This window comes from Artibeus jamaicensis, unplaced genomic scaffold (assembly GCF_021234435.1).
Source record: "Artibeus jamaicensis isolate MK-2021 breed Jamaican fruit bat unplaced genomic scaffold, CSHL_Jam_final scaffold_537, whole genome shotgun sequence".
In the NCBI taxonomy this organism is placed as follows: domain Eukaryota; kingdom Metazoa; phylum Chordata; class Mammalia; order Chiroptera; family Phyllostomidae; genus Artibeus; species Artibeus jamaicensis.
Window position 1 is genome coordinate 21,578,319 of NW_026522047.1, and position 15,099 is coordinate 21,593,417.

General features: G+C 37.2%; 1 protein-coding gene across 8 annotated transcripts in view; it reads right to left on the reverse strand.

The window, feature by feature from the left end:
• Nucleotides 1-15,099, reverse strand: part of FBXW7 (F-box and WD repeat domain containing 7) — a 170,219-nt gene that overhangs the window by 150,594 nt on the left and 4,526 nt on the right. The window lies entirely within an intron of this gene.

Sequence of the window (15,099 nt, forward strand, 5' to 3'; positions counted from 1 at the left end):
TCTATTGTTGTATGAGCAATAAGTAGCCACTGAAAATCTGAACAAGAATGAGGGATGATGTGAAGAAACAATGTTCTCAGATAGTAAATTGATCTAAAAAACTAGGGGATTATTCATACTAGCCAAAAACTAGACGTAAGTCACATGTCCACCAACCAATGAATAAACCAAATGTGGCATCTCCATACAATGGAATACCATTCAGCCAGTAAAAAGAATGTAATGCTGATACATCACATAACATGGAAGAACCTTGAAGACATTATGCTAAGTGAAATAAGCCAAACACAAAAGCCACATGTTGCATGATTACACTTACGTAAAATGTCCAGAATAGGCAAATCCATAAAAATAGAAAGTAGACTGGTGGTTGCCTGAGAAATGGGGAGTGACTGATCCATACATGGGGTTTCTTTTCAGGGTGATGGAAATGCTACAGAATTAGCAGTGATGCTTGCAAAATTTCATGAATATACTAAAACCCACTAAATTTCATACTTCTAAAGGGTAAATTTTCTGGTAGGTGAATTATATCTCAATAACCAAGAGAGCTGGGGGCATGTGTAGAAAGCAACTACACTGGTTTGGCAATGAGTACATCAAAGCCAGCGGGGCTTCTACTGTTAATCCCAATCTAGGGAACTCCATTCAGAGTACTGCACTCCAGAAAGTACCCCTCACAGATACCCTGTAGACTGGAGACAGCCCTGGAAATAGAAAGAATAAATTTAAACAAAGAGGCGAAAGGACTGTAAATAATACTTAAAAAGTGTCTGAATATAAAGAAAAAGGAATTTTTAAAAATCTATTTTCTCTTTGATTCAAAATGAAACATTCACAAAGAGGAAATTCAACAAAAGTTAACATTGTTATTTTGGGATTGAGGAAATAAGGTCAATTTGTAGTCTCTTATCCACACTTTTCCAAATTTTCAACAATGGCATTACTTATATAATGAGGGAAATGTATAAAATGTATTTAACTTTATAAACAAAAACTCTGCAGCTCAATCATAGAAATCACTCTGCAACACTAATGCCCTAACTATTAGAGTCAAACACCAAATTAAAGCCAATTTCTTGAGGAGCATTTACTACTATTTCTAATTTTCCAAAGTTCATAATCTGCATCTGCACTGTCCAATATGGTAATCACTAGCTGATGAAATATGGCTAAATCCACATCGAGATGTGCTATTAAGCACAAAATATACCAGATCTCAAAATCAGTTCTAAAATAAGAACTCAAATCTCATTAATAAGTTTTCACATTGATCTCATGTTGAAATACTATTTTAGATATACTATATTAAATAAAATATACTACTGAAATTATTGTCGCCTGGGTTTTTTTTGTTTTGTTTTTTTAACGTGACTATGAAATCACTTAAATTTAGGTATCTGGCTGGCACTACGTTCCTATTGGACGATGCTGCACTACACGGCAGCTCAATGAGCCTTTAGAAAGCTTCATTCCAGCCCTCCTGTCGTCCCTTTTCTCATGCTCAGGAAGTAAGACTTTTCCCAGAGTGTTTCCTGCTCTAGAAAACACTGCACACACCAAGCAACATGAAACGAGCAAGAACCATAGGAAATGACCAGGAGGGAAATGATTTATGTTTCTTAAAATTGAAACTGGACTATGAATCTTAACAAGAAAACCTGAGATGTTTTGAGACTGTCTTGAGGGTTATGACTATCATAAGTAACAGATGACAAGCCTCAGTAAGAATGTGAAATTTTTTAGGAGCTTGAAATTTCTAGATGAAAATTACTTCTGTTTATGGTTCTACAGACAGTAAGAAGGAAAGTAAATGAGGAAACTATGCAAGCACATATATGAGTTAGGAGAGCCAACTTTGAATATGCTGGGAAAATACACATACACAGGCAAAATAGAGGTCAAGAACATCTTAGAAGTATGTTTAGAAAGCTTCGATGGGAATCATTTTCCCTACACACTGAAGGAAAAAATGTAAGACCTAATAAAGAAATGAATATTTTACAGATATAACTAAAATCCTTAATCAGTTGACTTTAAATTAGGAAGACTATTGTGGGTAGACCTAACCTGTGCAGAACACCTCTTAAAAGAAAGTAAAGAAATTCCAAAGAGGATTCTCCTGCTGTACTTGAAGTAGCAAACCACCATGTTGATGTACCCATGGAGAGGGTACCATGGTAAGAACCCAGGGTGGCCTCTGAGAGCCTAGCCTCTAAGAAAGTGGTCCCTCACTGACGGTCAACAAGAACAAGGACACCATTCCTACGAACACAAGGAACTGAATTGTGCAAACCACCAGAGAGCCTGGAAGACCCTGATTTTCATTCAAATGAGATCGCAGCCCTGGCTGACACCTTAATTTCAGCCCAGTAGGATCAGACGGCAGGACCCAGCTAAACTGTGCCAAGACTCCTGCCCACCAGAAACTATGGGGTAAGATGCTAAAACTGTGGCAATCACAATGCAGCAATGAAAATCTAATACAGGTAACTTCTTAGGTTTGAGGAATCATGGTTTACATTATTTCCCTAAAAGGCTACTAATACTTTTGCTATCATCAAAACAACTTCTCATATTCCACATTATTATGAGTGATGATTTAATTTCATAAGCCAGAAGGATAAGGTAATACTACTCTCAAAACTATAGGTAAAAAACAAATTCATAGCATCTAAGAATTTCATTGCCTCCAACTGGGCATGCAAACAATACTATAATCTTACTATACTTGTTTCTGCCACCAAAACCAGTAACATAGCTTCTTCCCCTCTGCCAAAAAAGTCTCAATTGTCATTAATTTCTAAACGAATGAAGGTAAAATTGAGTATGTGATAAGAAAAGCTAATTTTGAGATTTAGCATGGTCACATAATGTTGGGCAGTCATCTATTTTTAACATGAGAAATAGACTTTCAGATGATAAATATAATATAGAATCGTGTTTAAGGTGCCAGGCTCTAGAACCAGACTGCCCAGACAGAATCCCAGTTCCACTAGGAACTAAAGACAAGATACTGAGCATGCACAATTTCTCTTCAGCAAATGTTCAACTCTAAAATAGGGACGTTAAGAATACTGACCTCAAAGGGCTACCATGAGGACTGAATGAGTTAATGCACACAGACGACACCGAAGAGCGCTTGGCACATACTAAGCACTCAAATCTTGACATCAATATTATTTTTATAATAGTGCCATATTAACATTCACTTCTAGGAAAAGCAAACTGTGGTAGATAATGTGAAAGAACACGAACAAGCCTAATACCTAGAATCCTAAACTGACATGATTATCTGATTCCCTGCACCCAATCACTAACTCCTAAATTCTCATTTACCAGAATTTAACTTAACTCTGGCATTTTTAATCTCTAATAGATTACCATTCTGCACCCTGCTCTTAGTGTTTGCATAAAACCTTTTTTATTGAAGATCTTATTTTTTTATTTTTAGAGAGAGGGGAAGGGAAGGAGAAAGAGAGGGAGAGAAACATGTATGCGTGGTTGTCTCTCGCACACCACTACTGGGGACCTGGCCGGCAACACAGGCACGTGCCCTGACTGGGAATCAAACAGGCGACCCCTTGCTTCGCTGGCCCACTTTCAATCCACTGAGCTACACTGGCCAGGGCTGCATAAAGCTTTTGACAAAATTTTACAAAAACATAAAATTAAAATTCTGGTTGAGAAAAGTTTAAATGTATATAATTCTGGTTACAAATACAGTATTTAAAATGCAACCAAGAGGAAAAAGAAAATCTCTAAAGAAACACATTTAAAGGCCAAAATCCAGGTTTAGCTCTTTTTAAGATAACAAAAACTATGAAAATTTAAATCTCATAATGAACAAATAAAAATCATACTACACAGATGTCAAAACTATATTCTTACTATATTTATTAAATGTGAAATACCTATAAATAAATTAGTTGGATAAAAATACACTTGTACAAAGTATGAGAAAAAGGGAAAAAAATGTTTTAAATGACAGACACCATCCCGGCAAACAAAGCTAGTTTAAGAAATTACATAAAGGAAATACTCCACCGGTAACCAATTGACTTAAATAATTTATACCCTAGAGACTAACAAATTTTCTGCTATACCTTTTAAGCATACCAAATTAAAGGTTTTCAAATCCAAATTCATATATTTCAGGGGCTCATGCCCTAAACAAGAATCTCTTTTGAAAAACTTAACTCTAACTACAACACACTGTGCACACAGAAAACAGCATTATGAACACCACTTTGCTCCACAATCTTTCAGCCAGATTTCTCCTACTGTTAAAAATGTATCTGGGACACCTGTCCTGATGGTGATACCAAGAAAAAAACTAAATTTAATAAAAAAGGCAAGTTAGTGCAAGTCAATAAAAATTACAGGCCTAAATTTCACAATTGTTTTGTATAAGGACATAAACCTGGGAATCGCTTCTCCATGAGCCTGTTAATGTTTTCCCTTCGAACATCTGCAGAGAAGGGATCCTATTATCTCCCCTCCTGTCTCAGTCTAAGCAATGACCTCCCATTTCCAACACAAAACTGCTCCACCAAAACTTACGAGGCAGTATGCGTGGTGATGAAAGCACAGATCACAGAGCCAAATGGATCTGGATTTAAATCCCAATTTGGTGAGTTCTAATTCCTAGCTACATGTTCTTGGAAAATTCTCTGAACCAGTTTCTTCTGCCATAAAACAGGCTTATTAGTACCTAATCCATAGGGACTGCTGCGAGGAACAAAATGACACATGTAAAAAAATATTAGCTCAGTGCCTGACGTATAATAAACACTCTTTATGTGGTGATAATGTTGATCAAAACAATAATTATTAAATTATTAAATCAATATTCTTATCCTCAAGATTAACACCCTCTCCCTCTTATCTAATGCTTATAAATAATTGGGGCAGCTCTCAGGTAAAAACCAATCATCAGCCCTGGCTGGTGTAGCCCAGTGGATTGAGCACGAGCCTACAAACCAAAGGATTGTGGTTCAATTCCCAGTCAGGGCACGTGCCTGGGTTGCAGCCCAGGGGATGCACGAGAAGCAGGGGATGCACAAGAAGCAACCATACATTGATATTTCTCTCCCTCTCTCCTTCCCGTCACCTCTAAAAATAAATAAATAAATAATTTTAAAAATCAATTATCATTTTTAAAAAGAGAGAGACCTACTCTGGTAGGCACCTTCCTCACCTCCATGCTTCAACAGCCTTTGTCATTACCCAAACTTGAGAGTAAATACATACTCTGCTTGGGAAATGTAGAGACCTTGCTTAACAATTTTATTTTATGATAGCTTATCCAAGATGTAAGACTATACTAATCATTCTTCTTTCCAACAAACAATACTAGAATGGGCCCATAGGTGAAAAAGTAATCAACCAAAAGCATGTTTCAAAAAGTATCTGTTGTTCCATTTTTAGTTTCCTGAGAAAATTCCACACTGTTTTCCACAATGGTTGTACCAGTCTGTATTCCCACCAACAATGGCACTAGGGTTCCCTTTTCTCCACAACCTCACCAGCACTTATTGCTTGTTGATTTGTTAATGATGGCCATTCTGACTGGTGTGAAGTGGTATTGCATTGTGGTTTTAATTCGCAACTCCCTGATAACTAGTGATTCAGGTCCTTTGCCCATTTTTTAATTGGATTGCTTGTCTTCCTGGTGTGGAGTTGTACGAGTTCTTTATATATTTTGGAGATAGCAATCCTACTGCTGGGATTATACCCTAAGAACCCTGAAACACCAATTCAAAAGAACCTATGCACCTCAATGTTCATAGCAGCTGTATATGCTCTAGTCGAGTGCTGAAAACAGCCTAAGTGCCCATCAGTGAATGAGTGATACACTGTGGTACATTTATACAATGGAATACTATGCAGCAGGAAGAAAGAAGAAGCTTCTACCCTCCTTGAAAGCATAGATGGAACTGGAAAGCATTATGCTAAGTGAAATAAGCCAGGTGGTGAAAGACAAATACCATATGATCTCACCTGTAAGTGGAACCTAATCAACAAAACAAACATAAGAGCAAAATAGAACCAGAGATATGGAAATAAAGAACAAACTGAGAGTGACCAGAGGGGAGGCAGAAGAGGGATAACGGGGGCCACGGAGTGGGAGGAGAAGTCAAGGAACATGAATAGAGGACTCATGGGCACAGACAATGGGGAAGGATTGACTGTGGAAGTGGGGGGTACAAGGCAAAGGAGTAACAGGCAGGGGAGAGCAACAGAGAAAAAAGGTGGGACAACTGTAACTGAACAACAATAAAAAATAAAATAGAATACTGAAAAAAAGTATTTGTTGGATCAAAAATCTCATTACTGAATCAAGGAAAAGGCTGACCTCTTGAATCAGAGGTAGCAAATATCTACACTGTTTTACTTCTAGGCTGTGCTTTCTAGGAATGCAGAACAAAAAACTTCACATGGAGTCTGTCAACTATTGGAATTGGCTTCTAATTAATTCAATAAATAATTGTTGAAACCCAATGGACAGGCAGTACACTAAGCACTTGGAAACAAAGATGAAGATAATATCCTGCTCACCCTGGATGGGTACTCAGTTGGTGAGAGCCTTGTCCTGATTCGCCAAGGCTACAGTTTGATCCCAGGTCAGGGCACTTAGAAGAATCCACCAATGAATGCATAAATAAGTGAAACAACAAGTCGATGTTTCTCGCTCGCTCTCTCTCAAAATCAATCAATAAATACAAAGATAATATTCTTCTCATATAGAGCCTATTAAAAACTCTCCCATTTTTCCTCTTTCATTTATTTGTTAACATACTATATGTCTACTATGTAGCAGGAAAGTTAGGCACTTGGGGAGTGGAGATATTAACTGAAAGGATAAGTAAGACATAACCCTTGTCCTCAAAGAACTGATACACCAGTATAAGAAAAAAATAGAAATACTTAAATGAAGTGCTATAAAAGCCCCACAGATACTGTGGGAAACGAGAAGAAAGTACAAACTCACTCTACTTACATAAATCAGGGCAGTTTTCCTAGAGAAGACAGTATTGAAGTAGGGTCTCAGGAGACAAATATTTCACAAATGAAAGGAAAAAAAACACTCTAGGCAGAGAAAATCACAAGGTGCAGAGACAAATATACAGGAAGGTATATATATAAATACACACAAATATGCATTATGGTATATGCATGCTGTATATAAATAGATACATAGTCAGTATTTAGACACAAGTGAAGGAAGTCATCTGCACTAGAAAACACAGAAAATAATCTGATTGACTATGTTCCCAGTTCTCCCAACTAATAGCATTTAATTTTCTCCTGTAAATTAAGGGACAGTGCAGGGAGATTTCAATGATAGATGGAATCCTGGACTAGAAAGGCTCTCCCTTAAGCAAAGTGTCAATTCAGGTAGGAATATAAAACACAGTAGCAAAGAAATCAATCCTGAAGTTCCTAAAATGAACAGGGAATGGTATGGGCTCAATTTTACACAGAGGGGGGAAAAAAAGAAAGAAAGAAAAAAAAAGGTCCGAAATTAAAGAGCACTCCATGAGGTGAGTGATAAAACATAAAGGGCATAAGGAAGATAAGACATGATCCAAGTTCTCTCCCAACAGGTCATTCCATTAACCTTGATACTTGCTTTTGCCACTAATGTATGTTTGCCTTTATGAATATTTACACACATGGACTCTCAGCTCTTAAGCCCCCTACTCCTGATATACTTTTTTTTACATGAATATTTTGCCACTGTGAAAAATCCCATTAGGAGAATCTACCTGAAAACCTTTCCTAGTTTCTGAGTAAGTATAAACACTCTTAGATTACTTTTGGAGTAACTACTATAACCTTAAAATAAAAAACAAAAAATCTATTAACTTTCCTTTATGCCTGACTTTTAAAATGAATATTAAATGAGGCCTATTCAATGTCCATAAGTAATCTTTATCAATAATCAGTATTTATACAGAATCTAACTGGCAAAAAGTTCCTGACACAAAGAAAATAAATAAGAAACAGAGCAAGTTTCCCAACCCTGGCACTACTGACATTTAGGATCAGATAACCCTTTGTTGTGGGCTGTTGTTCTGTACATTGTCTTTGCCTGGCCTCTACACACCTGGTACAAGTGGCACCCACAAATACACACCTCCCCCAAGTTGTGACCCCCAAACACCTCCAGATATTAACAAATGTTCCCTGGCGTCATGTGCCAGGCATTATTCTGTGCTTCTTATTTTTTATTTCATTTAATCTAACAACACAGTATCCATTAGGCAGCTGTTGTTTTCCCCACCTTACAAATTAAGAAACTGGAACCAAAAGAGATAAAGAAATTGCCAAAAGTCACACAACCAATAAGTGTGGTAGTGTGTATTTGAACCTGCATAATGGTGGCTTCGGTCTCGGCTCCTAATCACTATTATGCCATCTGTTATTAATGCCTCAGCCTTTATCATTGATAATTGGAGAGTGTTATTTTTAATATTATTTGGAAATAAAAACTAAAATTACCCATATGAGTAGAAGTTAAAAGGCTCCCAACTTCAATCCAGGATAAATTAATAAGTATATTTTAAGTACTGACTGTATGCCCAGCACCAACCTTAAGAACTAAATTGGTTCAAAGAAAAGGAAACCGCCATTTATTAAGGACCTGCCTCAAGACCTTTTTCACACATCATCTCTCTGAAATCTCACAACATCCCTGTTAGGTAGGTATTATCCTTTTGCAAATGAGTAAGCTAAGGCTTGGAATAGAAAAGTGGTCCCTGACCAAAAAAGGCTTACAATTTCATTGAAGAGACCAGAAAAGGATTAAAAAAGAAATCCAGAGAATAAGCAAGTTAAATATTTCACTTAACAACATACAGTATGCGTGAAATGGAAAACAGGTGATGGGAAAGTATACCGTGAGTCAGCAACTGCTTCCTAAAGCGAGGTTTCCAGTAACCTCTCTCTTGAGAAAAGACACGGATGAGCAGAAGGTGACAGGCCGGGGAGGAGCCCCACTCCTGTGAACTGTAAAACACAAACTGAGGACTGAAAGGAAAGCTTCGTGGTCACAGACTGAAGTGGTGGGTCAAGGCTGTCCTAACATAAAGACTGAGCTGAAGCTGGAGGCCATGAGACTGGTTCTAGAATTTCAGGGTGCTCCCGCCACAAAACACTCTCAAGCACAGCAACAGGAACAAATAAAAAAGATCTAAAGGTGAAGACCGATAAGGTTGGTTAACACTGGCTTAGACCTATGAAGTCAAACACCAGTGGTCATCCACTGGCCTGACGTATTTTGTCTCCCCCAACCAGACTAGCTTTCAAGACGGCAGGGATTTTTACATTTTGTTGCATTAGATCAGTGCCGGGCCCAGTAGGTCCTCAGTTAACGTCTGTCACTGAATAAAGGCAGCAGTATTCTAGGGACATACTCAGAAGCAAAGACCAAAAGTGCCCTCAGCATTCAAAACACCAGCAACCTAACAAAAATAACAATAATTTAACATTATAATACTTATTATTGCAACATCTAGCACTTATTGAGCACTAATTCTCAGCCAGACTGCATGATGCATTACCTCACTCAATCCTACTGACTTCCCTATGAGAGAGGTAGGTCCTACTACTATTATCATCCCAGTTTTGTAGGAAGCACACACAGAATAAACAGCTTGTCCAACCTCACAAAGTGGCGCAGATGGAACCTGGGTCTGTCAACTCCAAAACCTTCTTTTCAACAACTAGTCACATATACAGAATTACAAACATCTCTCGTAGACAAAGCTCAAGAAATGTGGCCAGAGGAAAAAAAGACAACAAAACAAGACCAAACAGAAACTCCAGTGTAGTCAAAAACCATTTGTGGGTCCCAGGTATTGAGAAAATTTTCCTGCACACATATTATTCCACACTAGTTAAAACTGAAATTTTAGCCATTGGAATAGAAAAGTGGTCCCTGACCTAAAAAGGCTTACAATTTCATTGAAGAGACCAGAAAAGGATTAAAAAAAGAAATCCAGAAAATAATCAAGTGAAATAGTTCACTTAACAATATATAGCCATTGAAGTGGCTAACGAATCCAGATGTTGAAAAGCTAGAACTAGAGTCACTCATCTAATCAACATTTCAAAGGGTGGTAGATAACAAGTGGTAACACCCCAAGTCCACAACCCAGAGCAATAACAGGGTGTGACCTCTGACTAAGACTGACCTCAAAACTTCCGGAGCCACTCTTTCTGGTCCCTGCCTCTTCCCTCCTTCTTCTGCTGTGTGTCTCTTCCCTCCTCAGTACATCCCCCATCTATCCTCTCCTACTGAATGGCCTTTACCAAAAATCTGAAGTTTTGTATTTCCTGCTCTAAATTTCTAAGTTAGTAAATTAAAATTGGAATGTTTCTCTAATGAAAAAAATTCCACCTGCGTAATACTCAATAGAAAAAAGTTTCCCCATGCACACAGCATTCCAAAGTTTCCATTACCAAATACACAGTAGTCAATTTAGAACCCCAATCATGCAAAAGAAAAGTAGTGACCCACATATTTACCCAGCCTTCTGGTGTTTTACCTTATATACTAAATAAGCAGGAAGAGACCATGCTCTTCTCCCATCTACCGAGTTACCTACTTATAATTACAAAATTCTTTTTTGAAAGGCTCTGAAATGGAAACTCCAACTGCTACTCACCAAGAAAAATATTTAAAATACTGAATTTTTAAAAAACTAGAACATTCACCCTGGCTGGTGTGGCTCAGTGGACTGAGTGCCAGCCTAAGAACCAAATGGTCACTGGTTCAATTCCCGGTCAGGGCATATGCCTGGGTTGCAGGCCAGGTCCCAGGTAGGGGCACACAAGAGGCAACTGCACAATGGTGTTTCTCTCCCTCTCCTTCTCCCTCCCTTCCCTGCTCTAAAAATAAATAAAAAATCTTAAAAAAAATAAAACTAGAATATTCATTGAATTAACCAATTAACCAGAGATCCACTAATATTTAAACCAATCTAATTTCTCCATTTACACCAAAATTTAAAGCAAACTAGCTTTAAATGAAGAAGTTAGAAAGTGAGGACAAGAGCTGGCAAGAAACTCAGTGCTAAGAAATATATCTCAATCATTCCTTTCTGCCTTTGGATTTCTTCCATACACTTATCTTAAATATACAGTTCTATTAAATAAACAGACTATGAAGGCATAGCCAAATTGTTCTCAAAACAGAAATACTTCCCAAATACAAAAGCAATCCAGAAGCCTTTACTTCTTGTATTGGCCAACAGAACACTGATTACGCCAAGCTTGAAGGAAATGTTATTTCTGAAACTGGTCTTGTATTTAATACGTACTACTCATGAAAGGGGAATATCAAACACTAACAGAGCTAACACTCTCTAATCATCTTAGGAAAAGGAAAAAACTAAAATATAATTAAAAATAGAATCACCTAAATAAAATTTCTTCAATCTTAATTTAAGATGAGATGTAATAATACAGACAAAACTTAAACTTCTTCATGATTTCTTTAAAGCTTATTACTCCCAGTGGTTAAAGAGATACACAGTTAAAAGACATGATAACTGAATTACATCCTGATATTTCTAAATGGACAATTTAAACCACAGTCACTTTCGAAGTTAATCAAATTACTTTAAAAAGAATTCTTGCTGATCTAAACACTACTGAGGTCTTTGGAAATGAATTCAAATTCCAGTTATGTTCAAATCAGTCTTTCTTTTCTATAAATAATAAGCACAGTAGGTCTGCCATTTCTCTAGTTTAAAAAAATTAAATAAAATGTTAATAAATCATACACTAGTTCAGATGCTTTTGAAAGCACTGCAGAATTACTTCAGTATTGTTTGTCAAATTCAAGGTCTGAACTGAAAGGCGGAACAACAGAAAGCCTCACTTTAGCCTGCTGTCTGTATCACACTTTGAAAAAATCTTTAACTTAACAAGTTAACAGTGACTGGTCACATTACTATATGCCAGGCACTCAACTAAAAGCCTTGCTTATGTTTTATATCACCTCACTTAATCATAACAAGAATTATATAAAGGACATGGTTTTTCCCCATCAACAGGTGATAAAGCCAACATTAGAAGGATCAACAGCTTGTCCAGAGCCACATGGCTAAGAAATGAACTGCCTAACAAATGAGCCTTCTGCCTCCACAGTATGACTATATTTTAATTAGGTAAGTGAGACATGAATTAGCAGTATGGTGCTGGCTCCAGGTATGCACAATATTTTCAACTATTAGATAGTTATGTTGTTATTATTATTAGTGAAAGCAACTCCTTCTCAAATCTAGAGAATGTTATGCAAAGGCCTATTATTTATTGCCCCGTACACTGGTGTAAAAAATGTCATTCTAAAAGTCTCGTAAGACAAATACATTCCTCCAAACCCAAAGCAGCAATTTACTACTAGATTTCACATGTGGCACTACCATGCAAATATGTGCTCCTTGACTCCTGGTAGAGTTACCTCCCAGCCAGGGGTGTCCAGCCTGCAGCCCACAGGCCACCTGCAGCCCAGCATGGCTATGAATGCAGCCCAACACGAAATCGTCAATTTGCTTAAGATATATTATGAGATTTTTCTTGTGATTACGTGTCACAATATATTTAATGTGTAGCCCAGAGACAACTTGTCTTCCAGTGTCACACAGAGACACCAAAAGGTTGAACACCCCTGTAACCCATCGTAAGTTGGGAATATATTTACTGGAGGGGCAGAAAGGGTGGTGGGTGGAGGTGGACGAGCGTATAGGAGGGATAAATGGTGATGAGAATAATTAATTAACTAACTTTTTAAAATGCATTTACTATTCCTAACCTGCCCAACACTGTAGCTCAGCTCAGCCTACTTTAAACATGCTCAGAACACTTCCATTAGCCTGCAGTGGGGCAATATCCTCTCGCTGCCGCTGTCCAGCACCATAAAAGAGTATCATACTGCTTACCACTAGCCCAGAAAACAGATCAAAAGTCAAAATTCAAAGTATGGCTTTCACTCTTGCACCATCGTAAAGTTGAAAGACAAACCACTGTACATCAGGGACCATCTGTATATTGATGGGCTAATTCAAGATGCTGTGTAATAAATAAACCGAAAACAACAAAAAAAGAGTATCTTATCCAACAGTGAGTCTCTCAGAGAAAAGGCCAAGTGACATTAACAACGTTTTGCACTATACACTGGTATACTTTAATATTTCCTAAACTCCAGAGCAGTCCTGCAGAAAGGAGCACTCGGCACAACACCCACAGACACACTCCCAACATGCCACCTCCTTCCTCAGTCCACCCAAGTTTTCAGTGGCTACCTTTCAGCTGGAAAGAAAGGGCAGAAGAGACACAGCATAGCAACAAAAACTGCACAGTATCTGACCCACGAGCTACCCCTTAGGTGATGGACAAAGAGCAAAAGATAAGATCCTTAACCAATGAGGTCTCTCGTGCATTCTTACTATCCTTCCGCTACCTGCATTGCAGCTACAACACCAATGTACTGGCATGCTCTTTTAGAGAAATCAAGTGTTATTCAAAAATTTTAAAGGTTTTAGAAAAACTGTTATACATTAGTTTGTCCTTGAATAACCGGGTCAAGTATACATGTTCCCTCAAATATTTCACAATTCTGAAACTGTAAATATGCTCTTGTGTAAAGGTATAATTATTAGAAAATGTATATCCTACAGTATTCAGGAAATGTCATATATATTTATAAAATATACTCTAAACATACTGTGAAAGGTATTGTGAAAAGTATCAATAAGGTATCAGGAGAAAACAACAAAAAATCCAAAAGCACATTAAGGCATAAAACAGGATGATTTTATACAGAGTAGAAAAAAGTCTCAAATTAAAAAGGTTTAACCGAGGCCCTGGCTGGTGTAGCTCAGTGGATTGAGCACAGGCCTGTGAACCAGAGGATCACGGTTCAATTCCCAGTCAGGGCACATGCCTGGGTTTCAGGCTGGTTCCCTGCAGGCCAGTTCCCAGCAGGGGGCACACGAAAGGCAACCATACATTGATGTTTCTCTCCCTCTCTGTTTCCCCTCTAAAGATAAATAAATAAAATCTTTTAAAAAATCTTAAAAAAAAGTTTAACCGCAAAGAGTTCATCATTTCAAAGTAACGTTAGTCATTTATTTGTAATGACAATTCAGCTACACTTAATAAATAATAATACACCACCCCTTTTTCTGGCCCATTGAAAGTGTCACCAGTGAAGACTATTTCTATGTGGAATATTTGCAGATATGAGATGAACACCTGGTATCACATAAATTGCCACTCACCCTTAAGCTTGTGAAATAATAATTATTTGAAAAGGCAAAAATTAAATGGAAGATTTTTAAAACACTAAGATTCCTCACCTAATGTACAGAAAAGCAACTTTACAGTGACCCTCTAAAAATTATTTAAAAATTGTCAATTATATAAACTCTTTTTTTAAGGAAGAGGAACTTAAGTACCAATAACATATGCAGAAAAACTACATAAAGTAAAAGCAGGTTTGAAACTAACTAAAAACTGATCACTACTGCAAGGCTAACCCCCTCCCCTGCCATAAATAGGAGAATCCTGAGATAAATAAAATGTATAAAATCAGGACAAAAAGATACCATCTTCCAATGCAGGTATTTGTTAACATATGAAACAAATGTTTTAGTATTAGCTACAATGTAAAATTACACAGAATGAATTATCCATTCTAAAACACATGTGAGACAGACTCACCTATGAAATTAACCCATGGGATATTTAAGGATGCACAAAGCTTTTTAAAGTATACTTTTAAACAATTTAACTTTTTAAGATATAATATTGTACTTAAAATTGACAAAACAAAAATTGCAGAGTCAATCATTCTACACATTGAATTGGTCACTATAAGAAGTCCAACTTTAGGAGACAAGCATCAAACCTTAACATTCTCATAATTTGGTTAATACTTTCAACTGACCCAAGCCAACCATAAACACTTCTAACTTTATATCTAGAGTAAATGCTTTATAATTTATTTTCAGAACCTTTCAAAAATTATATCTATAAGCTCCTTCAACTTTTGGCCATAATATCCAGCACATCACCACATGCCAA